This window comes from Micrasema longulum, unplaced genomic scaffold, assembly GCF_059751315.1.
Source record: "Micrasema longulum isolate JH-2025_06_02 unplaced genomic scaffold, ASM5975131v1 h1tg002956l, whole genome shotgun sequence".
Lineage (NCBI taxonomy): Eukaryota > Metazoa > Arthropoda > Insecta > Trichoptera > Brachycentridae > Micrasema > Micrasema longulum.
Window position 1 is genome coordinate 29,677 of NW_028280070.1, and position 17,791 is coordinate 47,467.

The 17,791-nt window shown below is 33.6% G+C and overlaps 1 long non-coding RNA gene across 1 annotated transcript in view; it reads right to left on the bottom strand.

Annotated features, from left to right (window-relative positions):
- Positions 1 to 10,594, bottom strand: part of LOC148271304 (uncharacterized) — a gene marked incomplete at its 3' end in the record, with an annotated part of 34,447 nt that extends 23,853 nt beyond the window's left edge. The window contains exon 1 of the long non-coding RNA XR_015825129.1: positions 10,240 to 10,594. This is a non-coding gene — a long non-coding RNA (uncharacterized LOC148271304). The remainder of the gene's footprint in view (positions 1 to 10,239) is intronic.
- Positions 10,595 to 17,791: the final 7,197 nt, after the last annotated feature.

Genomic DNA, 17,791 nt, shown 5'->3' on the forward strand with positions numbered 1-17,791 from the left:
TAAACATAAAATAAACAGTGCAAATAAAGAGTACAATTGAATTTAGTTATGCATATAGCATCCCATAGAAAAGAGTGAAATATCAAATTTACAAAACAGTTAGAATGATTTTACTTTGGCAAATGATAAATAATGCATGCATTAGTTTTTTTTATAATACAAACAGATTTTATTATGTATTTGACCAGATTCAATGATTTTAACGACAGACAGATCTATTATTTAATGAAACCTCATACAAACTCGAAATGTATAAAAGGACATTTATTTTCGTGACATTTTGACATCATGAAATTTTCAGAAGCTGATTATTACAGTTTTTTGTATTAAAGCGGCCTGGCTGTTTTAAACAGAACATATAGTTAACCTTCCTAAATTCGGTAACACCAATATCTCATTTTTTCAAAATTGTGGAGTGGCTGTTTTCAGCATAACGTTCAATTATGCAAGCAGATTTGTTTAACTCAAAAACGTATTTTCGATCCGATAAAAAAGTTATCGTGTAAATTGGTGGAACAGTCAGTGAAACGACGAAATAATCGTCTTCTTTAAAACAGATCTATAAATAATAAAACCAACTGAATGAATGAATATAAGATGTAACAATTGAAACACGACTCAGCGCTGAAACACGACTCAGAACCGAACAGAAACAAAACGCTAAATTTTCCGGTAATCTAAAATGGTCCATCTCCGGGACCTGCCAAGTCGCACGGTAAACATGCACGTAATTCCGGGATGACTTGACAAGATGAGATTATTAAGATGAAAGGGTGGAGTAGCCTACTTAAGCCTTTCAAACCGTGTCAATACCTCACCCAGGCTCTCGGCACTTGATGGAACTGGTCGATTTCGACCATTGCACCCAAAATAACGAGAACATAATGCTTCGTCCATTTCTGTGCGGTCGTTTACCTTTGCTTGTTTTTTTAGGACGACTCCGATGGCGCCTGTTTCGAGACATATTGTCTTTTTCCCATAGTCTTTAGAGATATAGGTACCTAGGAAATTTTTTCGTAAGCCACTCGTGCGGTGTTGTTTTTTGTATGTCATTCTTTGAAATGATGAGAACTATGGTAATTTTTGAAAAACATTTCTGACAAATGAGGTCCGTAATACATCTATAACTTTAGCATCCTTTTCCATGCAAGCAATAATTTACAGGGATGTATTCTTCGAACGTAAAAAAAGGTGAGGAAGGAGCCGATAACAATCAACGCGGTGTTTTTAATTCGTGTTGAATTTGGATCATTTTTTCATGGGGGTGATCATAATAATTAAGTGGAAAGATTTATTGGTTTTGATGAGGAAAACGGTACCCTGATTTCGGCTGATGGACGCCATTCTCATTTGGTTTTGAATATATCGCGGCTTTACCGGGAAACTAATTTGCCACCCGAATGGTAGAAATTTAAATTAGGTCTTGAAGAATTCGATTGTGGTATCTGACGCGTTCTCCGAACTGAACGAGGTCCGAATCACCGGAATACCCTCGGCAATTGTTAACTTCAGCCAAACCTTAATTCTATTAATATCAAAGGTTTGGATATATTTCGATGAAAGCTTTTGAATTAGTCAAATATACTCGGTATGATGAACTCGATGGGCTGATGGTCAATGGACTGTCTCCCGGCGATACCATAAACTATTTGTAAAATTAGTTCTTATGTTATTTTTTCTGTCATAGTGTATTTTTTCGTAAATAAATAATGAAAGCTAATGATCTTCTAAAACAAGCTATCAAACTAAAGTGAATGAATGGCTAAAAAATGCACCCGGTTAGATTAACCAAGTAAAAAAAGCAGGTTGATATTATGTTTACACGCTGCGCTGTGTTGTATTTGTACTAAGTAAAAATCTTATAAAGATGTATTGAAAAAAGATCAGTGATCCGTATCTTCTTTTTAACACTATATTAATTTACCAAACCGTGTAACACATTAAGATCAAATGAACCGAATCATGATATAGAGAGTATAAACATATGTTTGTTATGATTTACAACCTCTCAAGAACTAGTTTGCTAAGTATCAAATCGATAAAATAGATAAGTTTAATATGCCATTTATTAATTCGTGATTTTGATATCATTTTTCGAATGATACGAATCGATAACCGCGGGTTTATAATGATTATTAATTTGACTGATGGCTGGTGGTTTTTGCTTTCATAGATGACTTTGGTTTAAAGCCGCTGCTTGTTTTTTTTTCTATTGGATTGAAACCTATCTGATTTATCAACTCTCGCGCTTTTTCCTATAATAATAATTAATAAAACCTCATTTCTTTCTTACTTAATGTAATACGTTAGCTACAAGATATTACCCAACGTGTAAACGTAGAAACTACAATAACATTAAATATTGTTACGCAATAGCGTACGTAACTATGCATTTTATAAATATACACGTATCTTATCTACTTTATTTATTTATTTTAAAAATAATTCTGGTAACATAAAATTAATTTATTGCCTGAAAAGAAATTCAAAATAAAGCTTACATAATACTATTGTTGACTGACCATTCCTTCTCAATTCAATTCTGTGTTTATCCGCTTTTTACGCTTGTACGGCTTTTTAAAAAATCCACTATTAACATTTAAGTTTGTAAGTGAAAATTCTTAATGGAAGTTCATTGTAATTTATTATATAAATGAAAAACGAGTGATACGTTAATCCACAAATTAGGAATATCCAGTGACAGGGACTTGGGGACCGTGTGAGTTGAAGTACTCTCTTATGGTGGAGAAAACAGAAATTGAAATAATAATGATAATTGACTACTTTGCATGACATCGTCTTCTTGAGAAGTCACCCCGACAGGCGCTCAACTAAGATGGTAAATTAAAAATATAGATAGGATCTTGATCACAACACGTCATGCAGCTATAAAGGGCATTGATATTTAGAAAAGTGTAGGTTTTATTTATTTCGTTATAGAATGAACCTATAATTATTATTATTTATTACATTATCCGTAAAAATAAACGATATATTAAAAACGGCTACAAAATTAAAAATTCTCGTTATAATTACAAACGAAACCTTCTATAATTAATCCAACACGTGCCAATACAGAAGTAACACCATTACAATGTAGGAAAAAAGGATTGGAAAGAGCCAACTGCCTCGGGCTAAGTTGTATCTTAATAATTTTATTTGTGGTCTTCAGCATATATTGTCAGGCGCGGGGTTTTGTGTACAGGTAACCCTTTATTTTGGATTCGCCACTATTATAGTTCTATGTAGCACGATTTTGAAGGTTGACAGCTATTGTGCCTCCCCTAGGGAAGATGGTACTTTATACTTCATTCTGTATCGGGCACGCGAAATAACGTAAAACCACAACCCCCTTCTCGGAGATTCGGTACCTACCGACATTTGGCTTGCGCCATTTGTGTAGGTAAACGGGTGTGTTGTCTTGTCTGCCAAGCGTAGTGTAGTGAGTGGACTCATACAGGGATGTTTCCCAGAAACAGATTTATGGGGCTGAAACTAATAATCTAGTATACAATAGTGAATTTAAGTTAGCGTTAGTAACAAAAATAGCAGCTTACTATTTGAATAAGATAATTGACACTAACACACACACCCTGTTTTGTTTCATTACACAAGTGTTATATTTTGTTTAGTGATTATTGTTTTCATTTGTTATAGCCGTTGAATAAATAAATAAGTAAAACAATAAATAAAAAGGAATTTTGTTGGATAAAGAAGAAATATATACGTCAAGATTTACCCAAACATTTAAATTTTGGCGACAATACATTTTCAACTAGTAAACAAATGTGCTTGAAAATGAAAATCAAGTTATAATGAAGCGGAGAATGTCTTGGACCTTTAGTTCGTGGGCCCTCGATTTTATTAGATGACCGGTATCATAAATAATTTAATACATGGTTTATTTAGTTTGAATATTTTCGGAGGTAGGAAGGTGAAAAATATTAATATTATGTTGGATAATGAAATACCTTACATAATAAATAAGTACTCGGATTTATTTAATTATGGTTGAATTGATTTATTTTAATGAAAAAAAAACCGTTTTATTGGGTTGAGTGCATTTCAGATCTTTAGTTTAAAAAACCCATGTTGAGCGAAAATGTTTTTCATAAGAAACAAATTATAATTACGTTTTATTTGTTAATCACATTTTGTTTGAATTGCAAAACTAAATAATTAAAATGTATATTTTTTTAAATATCACCTTAGTTTAAAATTAGCTTATAAAGTACAAACTTAAAAAAAAAGCTTTTACGGAAATTATTAGTATAAACGAACAATGACTTACTTAAAAAAGTGTACATTTTTGGCATCAAAAAAAGCAAAAGTTTATGTAAAAACATATTTCAATATCAATTTAAAAGAAGAAAAACTTTCAATTAAAAAAAATATCATTAGTAAAATCATTTTTCAATACCCACAATCAATTTAAACAGAATAATGTTGTTATTATCATTATTATTGTGGATAATTTGCATAGCGCTGTTTTTGTGAAAATCACCCAAAGGGCGCTGTATGATTAAAATACCAACACGTCTTGCAGCTACATAGCGCAAGTACGGTTGTATAATAAGTTAAACAATAATACTGCCTTTAAGACAGACTCTTGGGTTACATACATTCTTTAATTGCTTTCTTGTTAACCGTTTTATTTATTTCTTTCTTATTTTATTGACATATTTTAGATCTTAATTTTAGTAGGTAGTTTTTTTTTCAGATATAAATAAAAAATAAAGATTTATTTCGTTTAATTTTTATTTTGTGTTGGTTTCATTTACAAACACTTACTATTCTTTTTTCTTAAATGTATTTTTTCTCTCTATTGTCTACTTTAAAAAAATATTTTAAACCATTTCATCTGATTTAGTTGAGTTTTTTTTTACATTACATTATTTAATGTGTGGACAATATTATGTATTTATTTTTTTATTTGAATCTCAATAATAACAAATGTCTGAGCACCCGATGACAAACTATTATTTAATAGTTTATCGAGACAAGTATGTTTAATACTTCGTGTTTTGTTTTAATGTATTAATATTAATATAACATGTGTATTTTATCTCATAAAGACTCTTTAGTAAAAACCATTATGCTAAATGTATTATTTAATTACCTACGTAATAACTAATATTTTTATTTCGAAATTTTTATTATTTATTTTTTAGTGGTCAGGAAGGCGGTGATTTTAATTGTCAACTTGGAAGACAGATGAAGGCGCTCTTACAAACGCAAAACGGATGCTCCAAAAAGACCATTTCGTCCATTTTCAAAGATAATTTCAAGAAATTGCGTTTTTACAGATAAATTCTGCATTATGCATTTCATTTGTGTTTTCTGCATTTACACATCCAACAGTTGACACGTCGTTTATTATCGCCGAATTTCTTTTCATTCTGATGTCATTGTCCGCATTAAGCGTGTAGTAGTGGAAGTCGGGTAGCCACGCTTACAGCCCTTGTGTGTATTGGCGCGGGGGTGGCAAGGGATACTGGCGGCGAGTTCGTTCGAACAAAAACTGATTAAGAGTAGAAAAGTTGGAAACGTTATTTTGTTGCGGTAATCTGATCAAGTACCTAATACTTTCCTTCTATCGAGAGAATAAACACGCGTTTAACTATCTATTGTTCATTGTATTAAAGACCTTTATTTGGTTTCAGTAGGAAAGCACACTGTATGGTCATACGGATGTAACCAGAATTAGATTTAGTAATTTATCTTACTGAAACATTAGATTTTTTTTAGTATCTACCCGTGTAATATAAACATACGATAATTAGTAGGAGTTTGCGTTCTCGTAGGTACGTTTGTTTCTCTCATATAAGCGAAATCGTACATGTTTTTCTGTCATTGTTTTGTTTTGTAAAAGGGCATTTTATTGAATGGAAGATGGAATAAAAATACTTTCTGGTGTAAGAAATACTTGTTACATGTTTTATGGCTTATATTGAATAGTTAAAAAAAATAAAAAATCGTAGGATGAAATTCGCGAATCGGGATCAGTAATATATGAATGACGCAAACTGTTTTGAATTATTTACATACGTATTGATAATTAAGTATATGAAGTAGATGAGCCATGAATAGTGATTTGGCCGAGTACATAATACTGAATATTCGGCCACGCTCTCGACCAAAGCGCCGAATATTCGGCGGCCGAACGGCGGTTACAGGTTACGACCCGTCTCGTTGGGGTGCGTGCGGGGGTGACGGGGCGGGCTTGTTCATTTCATTTGCAATCAGATCATTTCACGACACGCGTTGTTTGTTACAATACATTGTGTTACTAATAGTCCATATTAGTTAAAATTATTAGTAATTATTTGTTCTTGTACATCATGGCACTATTTAATTTAAAAAATCGACTATTTGGGAATATTATGAGATTTAGAGTGAAGATAATAAACTGTCTGCGTGTTTGCTGTGTAACAACAAGATCCCGCGAGGTAATTATTATGAGGAAAAGCGCGATTGTTTGCTACCAACAAATGCTGACAAAAATGTTTTTATTCATCACAACTTACCACTGATAGATTTTAAGTATAAAACTAATAATCTGTGATTGAAATATATTTATTTTAAAATAATTATTATGTTTTTTATAACCGTGATTTGGTATTCGGTATTGGGCCAAATATTACCATCTCTAATTCGGAGGCAGAAGAAAACTTGTCGAAATCCGGCGCTGCCCAAACACTAGGTTTGGGAATCGTGCTTTTGCCGTTGCCGGCCCTTCTGCCTGAAACTAATCGTCTTCCTCAGTATAGATCGATAGTCCCACTCAGTATAGATCTCAAACTGAAATCTCACTTCTTTCGTTTGTCGTAACCTCAATTTCAAAATTAGAAAACATAATATATTACATTTGCTCAGTCAGAATGTAAGTTTACGTATAAAATTGCAAAGCGCTATTGAGGTTATTTTTCACTATAATGGCGTTATAAAAAGCAGCCAAATATTACAATTATTATTGAATATTAAAACATCTGGAATATTAAACAAGTTGTATAATACCTACTTGTGGCTTTGAATTGTAATCATTCCGTCGGATGCCATAAACTAAAAATTTAAAAATGACGTTTTTCATAAAACATCTTAAAATACTTTTATAAAAAAAGCTCAGCTATATTAATTACTTTTTAAAAATTGCACAATATTAGTGGTCCAAAACGATGTTTGTAGTAATAAAAGGTAATAGTAATATTAATAATATTCGTGAACTTGTTTATCAAAATTTTATTTTAAAAAAAGTGATTTGGTACAATTCAATAATAAAAAAAATATACGGCCCCATATTTGTAAATCAATTCTATCCATTATTTTTGGGTTATTTTGGAATTGGAACCGTTGATATCATACGTAGTTTTATAACTCCCTAACCGCAACACCTTAGAAGAAGGATATATTATCTAAATGATACAATTTTAGTGTAGGTGTCGAAAATTCGCATTATTCTAAACCGTATAGAGTATAAAGTATAGAAGGTAATAGTTATAATAAATATATCCGTGGACTTTTTATGTAAAGCAACATTTGATACAAAAAAGTGGTTTGGTACAATTCTAAAATAGAAAAAATGTTCGGCCCCATTTTTGTGAATCAATGCTATCTATTATTTTTTTAATAATTTTGGAATTTGAACCGTTGATATTATATGTAGCTTACAACTCCCTAACCGCAACACCTTAGAAGAAGATTATATTATCTAAATGATACAATTTTAGTGTGGGTGTCGAAAATTCGCATTATTCTAAACCGTATAGAGTATTCTCCCCTTTATATTTATTTTATTGTTGTCCCATTTTGACATATGGCACACGCTAAACAATAATAGTCTCGGACACAAAATGCAGACTCGAGTACAATCGAATTGACCCCTACAAACTAATGGACACATTTCCCAGCGGACAATCAATCTTGCAGTGGACTCGAACCCAGCTCTTCGTATTTCCAACTGGTTACTTTGACTATTATCCCAAGAAAAATGGTTCCGAACTACACCTCCCTTTACATCTCAAGCCTCGTGTTTTCACAACAACGTGTGCTATTTCAATTGATTTATCGTATAAAACTTGAAATATATTGAAAGTATTGTTTTATTTTACTAGAAAGGTAATGCAGGATAAATGGTTTCATAAAAAAAATTACACCGGCACTCGAAAAAATGGAATAATATTGTAAATAATTACAATAGAATGTTCATGTATTTTTTGTTACCCCTTTTAGTGCGAGCATTCGAATGGTTATTTTTGTTTTGATTCTTGATTATTAACTAGAGTCAATGTCACCCCCATTTGAAATAAAACGGTATCTCAATTAAGGCAATTATTTTCATAATTATACATAAGGGTATTTTCCCTCTCATTGTGTGTAGTATTATACTCGTAAGTACCAATAAAATATCGACAACGGGTGAGCCAAACATAAAATCTTAGTACGAGTATGTAGATACGTACTAGTATAATACTTTTGCGGGGGTGTGTGCCGAATGTCCAGTCGTCCAGTGTCCAATGCAAGGACCATAGTTAGTAAGTCTATGTATCTGTATAATATCCTCCCTGTATTGATCTCGGCTAAGCGAAGGAAACCATTCTGACAATGGCCTAATGTTGCAATTGTTACGGTGAATGCAGTGCGCGTGAATTATGGGAGTTCCGGAGCTGACGTATTGTTATAATTAAAATTTTCTGCACTGAATAGTAGATACGAGGTACGAAAGATGGATGCCATACTTCTAGAAATAAATTAACGTCAGTAATAGTAACCGATATTATTATGTTAGACTAGAATAAAATAATCGATTAAAAATTTTTAGACGCCGCCGACAGTTTAAAAATCAATATAGTCGAGATGATCAGGGTTTCCAAATCGGTAGCTAATCGAAATCTCTCGAAGGTACAAAAGCAATATTTAATATTGGTCGTTGAAGCCTCACCGGACATCAGACGCCAGCGGCAATCTTTGAGGCGAAATCCCAGGTCCTAATTTAACAATTATTCTCTTCTTTATGGGCACCGGTCTGCGGCAATTAAAAAGCGATAAAAGGAACGCATAAAGTACATAAGAATATAATTCGGTTAATTATGGGGTGAACCTAACCACGGTTGAAATTTAATATATGTTTTGATTTTGTGAATGCAAGGGTTTTTTAATATCTGAAATATCCACGACGAACAGAATACAAACAATTAGCACGTTATTACAACATCAACTGGAAGGTGTCATTATAAGCAATACAAATATATTTCAACAAGACCAACCTGTATGGAATGCAACAATTAAATAAAAGAAATGAACCCCAGTCGGCTGGGCGGGCGTCTTGATCTAAGAAAACTATTTAAATAACTTTGAAAAACGTACACAAGTAAAATATCGGCTTACAATAGGTAATTATTTACCGCGCATGGATGCTGACATGTTTATACTTAATTATAACGAAGGGGATAAATTGTAATTTTAATTCAAACTGCGTTATTATAAATACTGTAACAGTGATTTTATATTTTAATTAGATTAAATATTACGTATTTACCGATGTTCAAATTTTATTCATCATTGCTGAGGCAAAGAAAAAAATATTTTTGCAAATTAATGTTCAACGACAGAATCCATAGTAAAAAAAACTGTAAACAATAAAGGAACAAAAAAATATCTAACATTTATTGTCAAAAATTTTTGACTCAAAAAAGCATTCCAACAGGAAAATATCTAAAGGGTTTCGAACATGCTACTTAATTTCGATTTTGTAAAAACATTTAATAAAACATACGAAATTTATTTTGCAAAAAAAAAACTTTTGAAATAAAATTTAAAATAAATTTTTATCAAACGTGCGTTTTGAAATCAAACAAGAAATAAAAATCACATTACTCACCCAATAACAAAACATAATAAAGGTAAATAACAACAATCTGACAAGAATACGTCACCGAAGCACAAAATTACAATTACCACCGATACGACCGCGACCTATCAACCTGCACAGTGCACATGCCCAAGGGGAGGGAACACCGGTGGCGGAGCTGGGGTAGGAAGGGGGACAGGAGACAGGACCCAGAGATGAGCCGGGAGCAGCAGACAGAAGGCAGAAAGCGGAGGATAGCAGAACACAGGAGACAGTAACAGAACACAGGAGCGGGAGACGGGAACAGGACCAGCAGTCAGGAGTCGGGGAGCCATCGCCAGGCTCCTCGCGGCCGGCGGTAAAAGTAATGGTGCGCTTGGCGGACGACAGACCTGGGGGCGGGCTGTGGGGCTGGCCGGCCAGGCGGAAGAGGCCCCCCAGCAGGCGGCCTTGGTGATGGAACTTGGACACTGTGAAGTCAAGCGGCTGCTCCCCCTCGAGCGCCCCTCGGCGCCCCACCACCATGGGCATCTCCTCTCCTCCCTCGGCGCGGAAGTCCTTCGCCCGTCCGAAGTAGCCCGTCTTCAGCCAGTCGGCCGGCAGGTTGTTGTTGTCGGGGGGCGCGGCCCCGTGGGCCCACGGCTCCAACTCGGCCAGGATAGCAGCCCGTGCCGGACTCGGAGAAGCGGGTCGCGTGTGCGGGATCACGGTATCACGTTATCATGGCGCGGCGCGGCGTGCGCGAACGGCGGGTGTCCGGTGAGAACTGGCGCGGGTGTGCGGGCCGGTCTCGGCGCGCGGTGGGGGCGGAGCGCGGGGGGGGGCACCAGGGGGAGGGGCCAGCCCGCCCGACCAATAGCGGCCCTCACGCACACATCCCCGCGCTGCTGTATAAATCGCTCCTATCTTCCCCGCGTCTCTTTCCTTTTTTATATGTTTTATATGAATTTTAGCTTTTCTTATTCCGCGGGTACTTTTTCTCTTCGTATCCGCGCTCACTTTTGCTTCCGAGGTTTATGCCGTTTATAAAAGGGTTTCGTGTTTTTTTCTGATTTCTTCGACAATTTCGGATAACGCGAGAAAAACTTTATTAGATATTATTTTTATTTTGGATAACTTACATAGTGCCATTTTCGTAATATTATACCTGAAAGGCGCTTAACAAAGCGATTCTATAGATATATAAATTTGATTGAAGCTTTTAAATTTGTAAATTAATTAAACTAATTTATTTTAATATGACATGCTACATGCTATTCAAATGATTTGGATCTTAGATATTATTGCTATTATTATGGATAGCTTATACAACACTGTTTTCAAAATATACCTTACCCAATGACGATCCTATGAAGTATCCTATAATGTACCTATTTTATTTTATTTTAATATTAAAAAAAAGATAAATGTTATCCATTAATGTTCAAATATCGATATAACTAAAATGCCAATATATCATTTTCTGGCATAATTACAAAGGAATTGATTTTAAAATAAAATTTTGATTTTGAGTCTAGAAAGGTAACTGTGGAATTTAGTACCTGATGTTCAATGTACATAAATGAAAATAACATAAAATGTAAGAAAAAGGTTGTCAAAAATGTAGTGGATTCCTAAAACATTTATAGATCTTAATTTAAGTAAAACCAATTTTTCCGAGTGTGATTGAGTGTTTATCTAAACTAAATAGTTCAGGTAACACTTGAAAATGAACTTTTTAACCGATAACAAAGTTCAAGAGCCGATTACAGGTGGGTACGTGCGTAGGTGGGTAGTCAAGGAGTATGATGTATTTATATTATAACGGTGATAAGAAACAAATTATCGTAAATTTCATAAAAATAATTGTACTGATTATCTAACTAAATTAATTTCTATGTTAAAAAGGTGTAATAAAATACAAAAAGTACGTAAATACTTATTTTATTTGTTATTTAGTTTTATTTATTAAAAGAACATAACAGCCATTACAACAAAAAAAATATTTACAAATAAATCAAAAAAAGAAGAAAAAAGCTTATATTGAAATAGCCACTCCGCATCATTCCACCCGTAAAAAATAAAGAAAATGTTACAAAAAAATAAAAAATTCACGATGATTGAAAAATGTATGTAGATACTAGTTACCTACCTACCCACCTAGTGCGTGTTATTATTATTATTATTAAAAAAAAATTTAAAAAATCAATAATATTTACAAAATAGTCTTAAATTTAAGTCCTGCTGAGTTGCATACATACAAATCGTCAGGCACTATCTAGGGAGTGAGAAGATTCAGAATAGCAGCACAGGTTGGTTTAAGTTTTTTCCAAACATCACTTCACCCATAGTTTAACGCTTTTGCGGTGAGAGCTTTCCATGTCGTCTTTAAAAGTTTTTAATAATTAATTCAGAGATTATAAGCGTGTTTGCTCACCATGCTCGAAACCTCGGGTCGATCTGGACAAGATTGACGTAAATTTATTTTATATATTTATTTATTATGATGATTTATTTGTAATGTGTTTATTTGTAATGCGTTTTTTTACTGGAATATTTTTTAGGAAATCCGAGGAGTTCGGACGACTTGTTGACCTCCGTTAATACATCCTTATCTGTCCTCAATAACCCGCATAGAGTTTGTATTACATGGGAATATTTGTTTTATTTAAATATTGCATAGGGCATTGCATTAGCTCATTCGGAAACCGCAGCATCTCTTGTCATTTTTTGTTACATGAACGTTGGCTGGACCATACACTGCGGATGTCTCCTCTCGCCTTCTTTACAAAGCATCAGGTTCTTGATTTCCTGGACGTCCGCTGCCGACTGTTCGTCGGCGGTTCAGGTCAGAATTACGGGACGCGAACCTGACATGCGAGGATGCCCAGGAGCTGGCAGCTGACATAGATGCCTGGCGGTTTTTTGTGGACACCATATGCTCCAACAAGGGAACGGACATGGAACGATTATGATGGTGCGTTTAGATCTTATATTGATGTCATTGAATGTTTTGTCAAAGCTCTGTTGTTTTTTGTTTTGTCTCTTGTATTAGTAGTTTCGACTTTATTTTAAATGTAACTATCTGGTTTACCCCGGTTAATAGACAATGGTCCATTTATTAGTAATAAATATTTTTTGAAACTTTAAGGTACATACTACTAAAAAAAAGCATGCGTATGAGCATACTTAAGACGAGCATGCTCTTTGACCGTCACATTTGCTTGAGATAAGAATATTAGTTTTAAGCATGCTCCATGCATGCTTAAAGCAAACACTCCAACACGCATGTCATTAACTAGCAGGCTCTCTATTGGGGTAGTGGAAAACATGAAAAACCAGGTGGCTATTAGCTCAGAACTGAACAAAACCATCATTTTGCTTGCAATGCAATGCATCCAAGAACTTCTGTAAACACGAAATAAAAAAATAAGGAATATGACGATTTGTGTCCGTGATTGGATAACTAGAAGAAAAAATCTTGTAGCAAGTACTCGATTGCTAGTAAGAATAATATTGAGGGTTATAATCTGCTGCCGCAGCCATACAGAAACAAAATACGCATATGCAAAATGCTATTCCGGCTAAAGAGACCAATACTAACATGCTTATTAGCTAACACGTTCAAATATGCTCATGAGCATTTCCCATTCCACCTCCGCCTTAGGTAGCACGCTCGAAAATCAACCATCGGTTAATTTGTAAGCATGCTCGATACTATCAATGTTTTTGACACACATGCTACTAAGTAACAATTTCTCAATATGAGTATACTTTAGAGCCACGTTGTATAATGCATGTCCGCACCTTTACTCTTTGTGGTAAACCTCACCCTTAGATATATATTTTATTACCTATTGATAAAAAAAGAAATAAAATAAAATATCTTTTGTTTTTAATGAGTATTAAAAGAGTGGTAGGAGAAAATACCCTATTATTGGATGCAAAATTGCACTGAGAGTCACCAGAATTGTATAAGCGTGTGCTGCATACCATATTAATTGTAAATATTCCTTTATCTAAGTGACCCTATGTCCACCCCGGTCAAGCATGCCATAAATCTCCTGCCATCCCCCTTAATTTGCCCCCACTCCACGATCTGCAGCCACCCCTCTCTGCCCAGGCTAATGAAAACATTTAAATCTCGCTAAACTCCCAAACGGTGGGTAGGTAACAGTTTCTTTGTATGTGTGCGTGTTTTCCACATATACCCATATATTTTTTTTTCAAAAATATTTACAAAATAGTCTCAAATTAAAGTCCAGCTGAGTTGCATACATACAACTCGTCAGCAGGTTCTTATAAATTACATCGATTATTTACACTTAACCTACATTAACAATAATTTTACTTGAAAAACAATTACAGATTACATTATGAAAAATTAAAAACTATCACTAATACAAAAAACTTTTTTCTAATAACCATAATTTGAGCAAACGTCGCACTCCTATTTCTATCACAGTCTTATTTTCCCTTGTCTAAAAAATAGTAAATAATATCGGAAATAAATTATAAATAAGATAACAAAAAACATGAAAGAAAATACCGAAATTTTAGTGATTATTAAGGCTATTTTATACAAATAACATATTAAAGACTGAAAATAAGAAATGTTTTTTTTAAATACGTAAAAACGGCATCTGAGAAATTATAGCACAGTTGGAGTTACATTGTGTGAGGTACATATTCCACTGGTAACGTTTCCATAGACGGTAAAAAACTGATTTTACGATAGGGATGAAATAAATTGAAATGCGCATTTCAAATAATACGTAATGAAATGTTAACACACATCATACAATGAATAAAATGATTTGCCTACAGTCAGTGTATGTGTATTAATACAGTGTATTAAACGCCGCAGCGAGGCTTGTGTATTTTTGGAGTGTCTAAGTTCAGTCATATCACTCCACTACTTCGGGAATCACACGGGCTAGTTTTTCAATTGAGGGTGCAAAAGAAACCTGGGTGGTTGTTGGTTTATGTTTAAGCCACTTCACAACTTTGCTCCTGAACATCTTGAATAACTATGCATTCCAGATGAACAAGCTGACAGACGGCTTACGCTTAGATCAGCTACAATTACATATATAGGAAAAGTTATTACACCTGTACGGAACCAGCGCTTTAAAATTAGTGAACGCGCATTTGCGGCATAATGCCCAGTTGTATTTAATTATTTTTAACAGAGGGGCGGAACTGTAAGAATGAAGGGATTTTTTATAAAAAAACTGTTTTTATGAATAAAAAAAAAACATTTTAAGAAAAATTTAAATTAATTTAAAAAGCGCATATGTAGTTGTTTTTTTGTTTAATAAAAATTAACATCTGCGTTCTTATGATTTATTTCTTTATTTATTTATTTATATTTCTATTTTGCAGCTGTTTAAAGCTCCTTGAATCAAGTTGTGGCAGAGCAGGGTTCGAACCTCGGACCTTTGATCCGTGATCCCGTGACACTGGCCACGGAACCATAATCCAGTTTTATTACTAAAATGGCGTTGTGAATAAATTAGCGTAGGAAGAATCAATATCAAATCAATCAATTTAAAGTTATATAATTTCAAATTTAAATGAGAAAAAAAATATACGAAATAAACAGATGAAATAATACTGTAATACTAATTAAAATAGAATACTGTTTAAAAAAATCCTTAAATTTACTTCGAATTTTTCAAGTGATATTTTAGTTTTAATAGTTTTTACTCCATTAGGGAAATATATATTTTTTTTATTCTTTTGAAAACAAAACTGTTTTGACCATGGCTTGTGTTGAATTTTCGATTTTTTTTTTGGTATCTGGGAGACTTATTCATTTTAAATTCGTTTATTTTTTTTTCTTTGTAAATTTGCATAATTTATTTTTTTTATAAATAGTGTATACTGCATGAACTTTATGTAATTTATATAGATTTGCGTATGGAATATTAAGAGTTTTTTTGAAATTGCTTTGATAATTTATCTTTGTACTATTTAAAGAGGGTTTAATATATCGGCATATGTTATTATAAATAATAAAACAACAATGGAATGCATTGCAGTCCTAACAGAAGGTCTAAACTGTGAGGCTGTGAGAATGAAACAATGTTTTTTTAAAAAATTATTAAAATTTTCACTAAATTATTCGAATAAATCCTTAGAATCTAATGACAAAATAAATCGTTTTACTTAAAGCGTGACATAGATCAACAATTTTTCGAGTTTGCCCAAATATCAAAATTAGTAGTAGCAGAATTGAAGAAATATGGATGTTCAAACATAGGCAGAATGTTGAATGTTACACACTTTTGTAAAGTGGTCACTTAAACACAGAAAAGCCATAAGCCCCTATATATCAATGCTGCCTTCTCTAAAAAAATTTCCACCTCTGTTGTGTCATATTTCAACATAGACGCTACATCTCACATACTAAATTCCACATACGTCTCTCCGCAAACCACACTCCAAATACAAAACAATAACAGTACAAATATGAAAATATTATTGGTATTCTTATTACATCTCGTTGTCTTGTTAGAAATTTGTTTGTATTGTATTGTGAACGAAATTGCATCTGTGTTAGATTTATGTTTTTTTAAAATATTTTTTAAAGTGGTAATTATATCAACATAACACGGTGCGCACAATATTTACCATAAATAAATAAAGGGTTACTTAAACGTTATTCCAAATTGAAACAAAAATCTATAAAATAACTTTTTAAAAGCGTTCTTGAGGCAAAAATGCCGCTAAATAGTAATCCTTTCTTATAGAAATCTCCCTTTTTTTTGTTGTTTTTTTGTATTATTTTCGTGAGTGACGGAACGGAGTATGGATCTTCGGAATTTAAATTCACATTTATTATAGAAATAAAAGAAGAGTGATACTTTAATCTACAAATTTTGAATATCCAGTTACCGGTTTTGTCGCTTTCGCGACATCTTTGAGACTGGTATTTTTATTGAGGACTTACAAACTTAAATGTTTTAAATTCATAGCTAACATCACTACCAACTGACGAAAATTTATATGGATCAAAAATCGTGAAACTACTTTTGGAGACACAAACATTTATTGGTTGGCGGGTTAGATTGATCGTTAAAAGGATCGTGTAGCAAGAACATAACAAATAGTAAAAAGTGTTTTATTTTAATAAGAGAATACAGCAGAAAACTCTGTACGAAAGCCGGTTTTTTGACAATGCTGTTGATTTTAAACGTATCCTAATTTGATTGACTAAAATTAAGAATACGATTTGACGTATAAATCGGCAATTAAAAATATTTTTGAAGTAAGTAAAATGAAGGCACTTAAAAATAAATGTTGCCTTTTGTTAGGGGTGTGAGTCGGTAAGTATTTGAGCGGTTCATACTTTTTTATGGGCATTCAAAGCGTTCGAGTTTCTTTCATACAGGGGTGTCGGATCAACCTCTTCCCTCTTTCTCACACCGTAGAGCCTCACCTCTCCAACTCATATTTTCCTAAGACGTTATTGGTCGACTTGAAACTTCAAAACACTCACACGAAAATACATTTTACGTACAAAATGGACGAGTTTAGAATACACAGCGCGGGAAGTCATTGCGCGCGTCGCTTTCCTCCACGCTGAATTCAAGCGGGCGCGGCTTTTCCGACGAAATATGAATATATTATAAAGAGGGATCGAAATCTGAGAATTAAGGTGGGAAAGAGATTTCCGTAGCTGCGTTCTTACAACCCTCGCTGCGGGTGTCAGGTGCGTATAACATTTATTTTTACCCCCCTATTTGGAAATAGAATTTATGGGCGTGGAATATTTCTCACGTTCATATTATGTTTTAAGAATTTCTCTGTAAGTTTAAGAGATTGAAGGAAATTGATTTTATTCCACCCTTACTTTAGATGTAGAAATGGGGATTTAAAATGAGAGTGGAAAAAAAGTAGTGAGCGCGTGTGTATTAGGTAAGTACTTTCCTACATACATAATATATGTAGGTACCTACA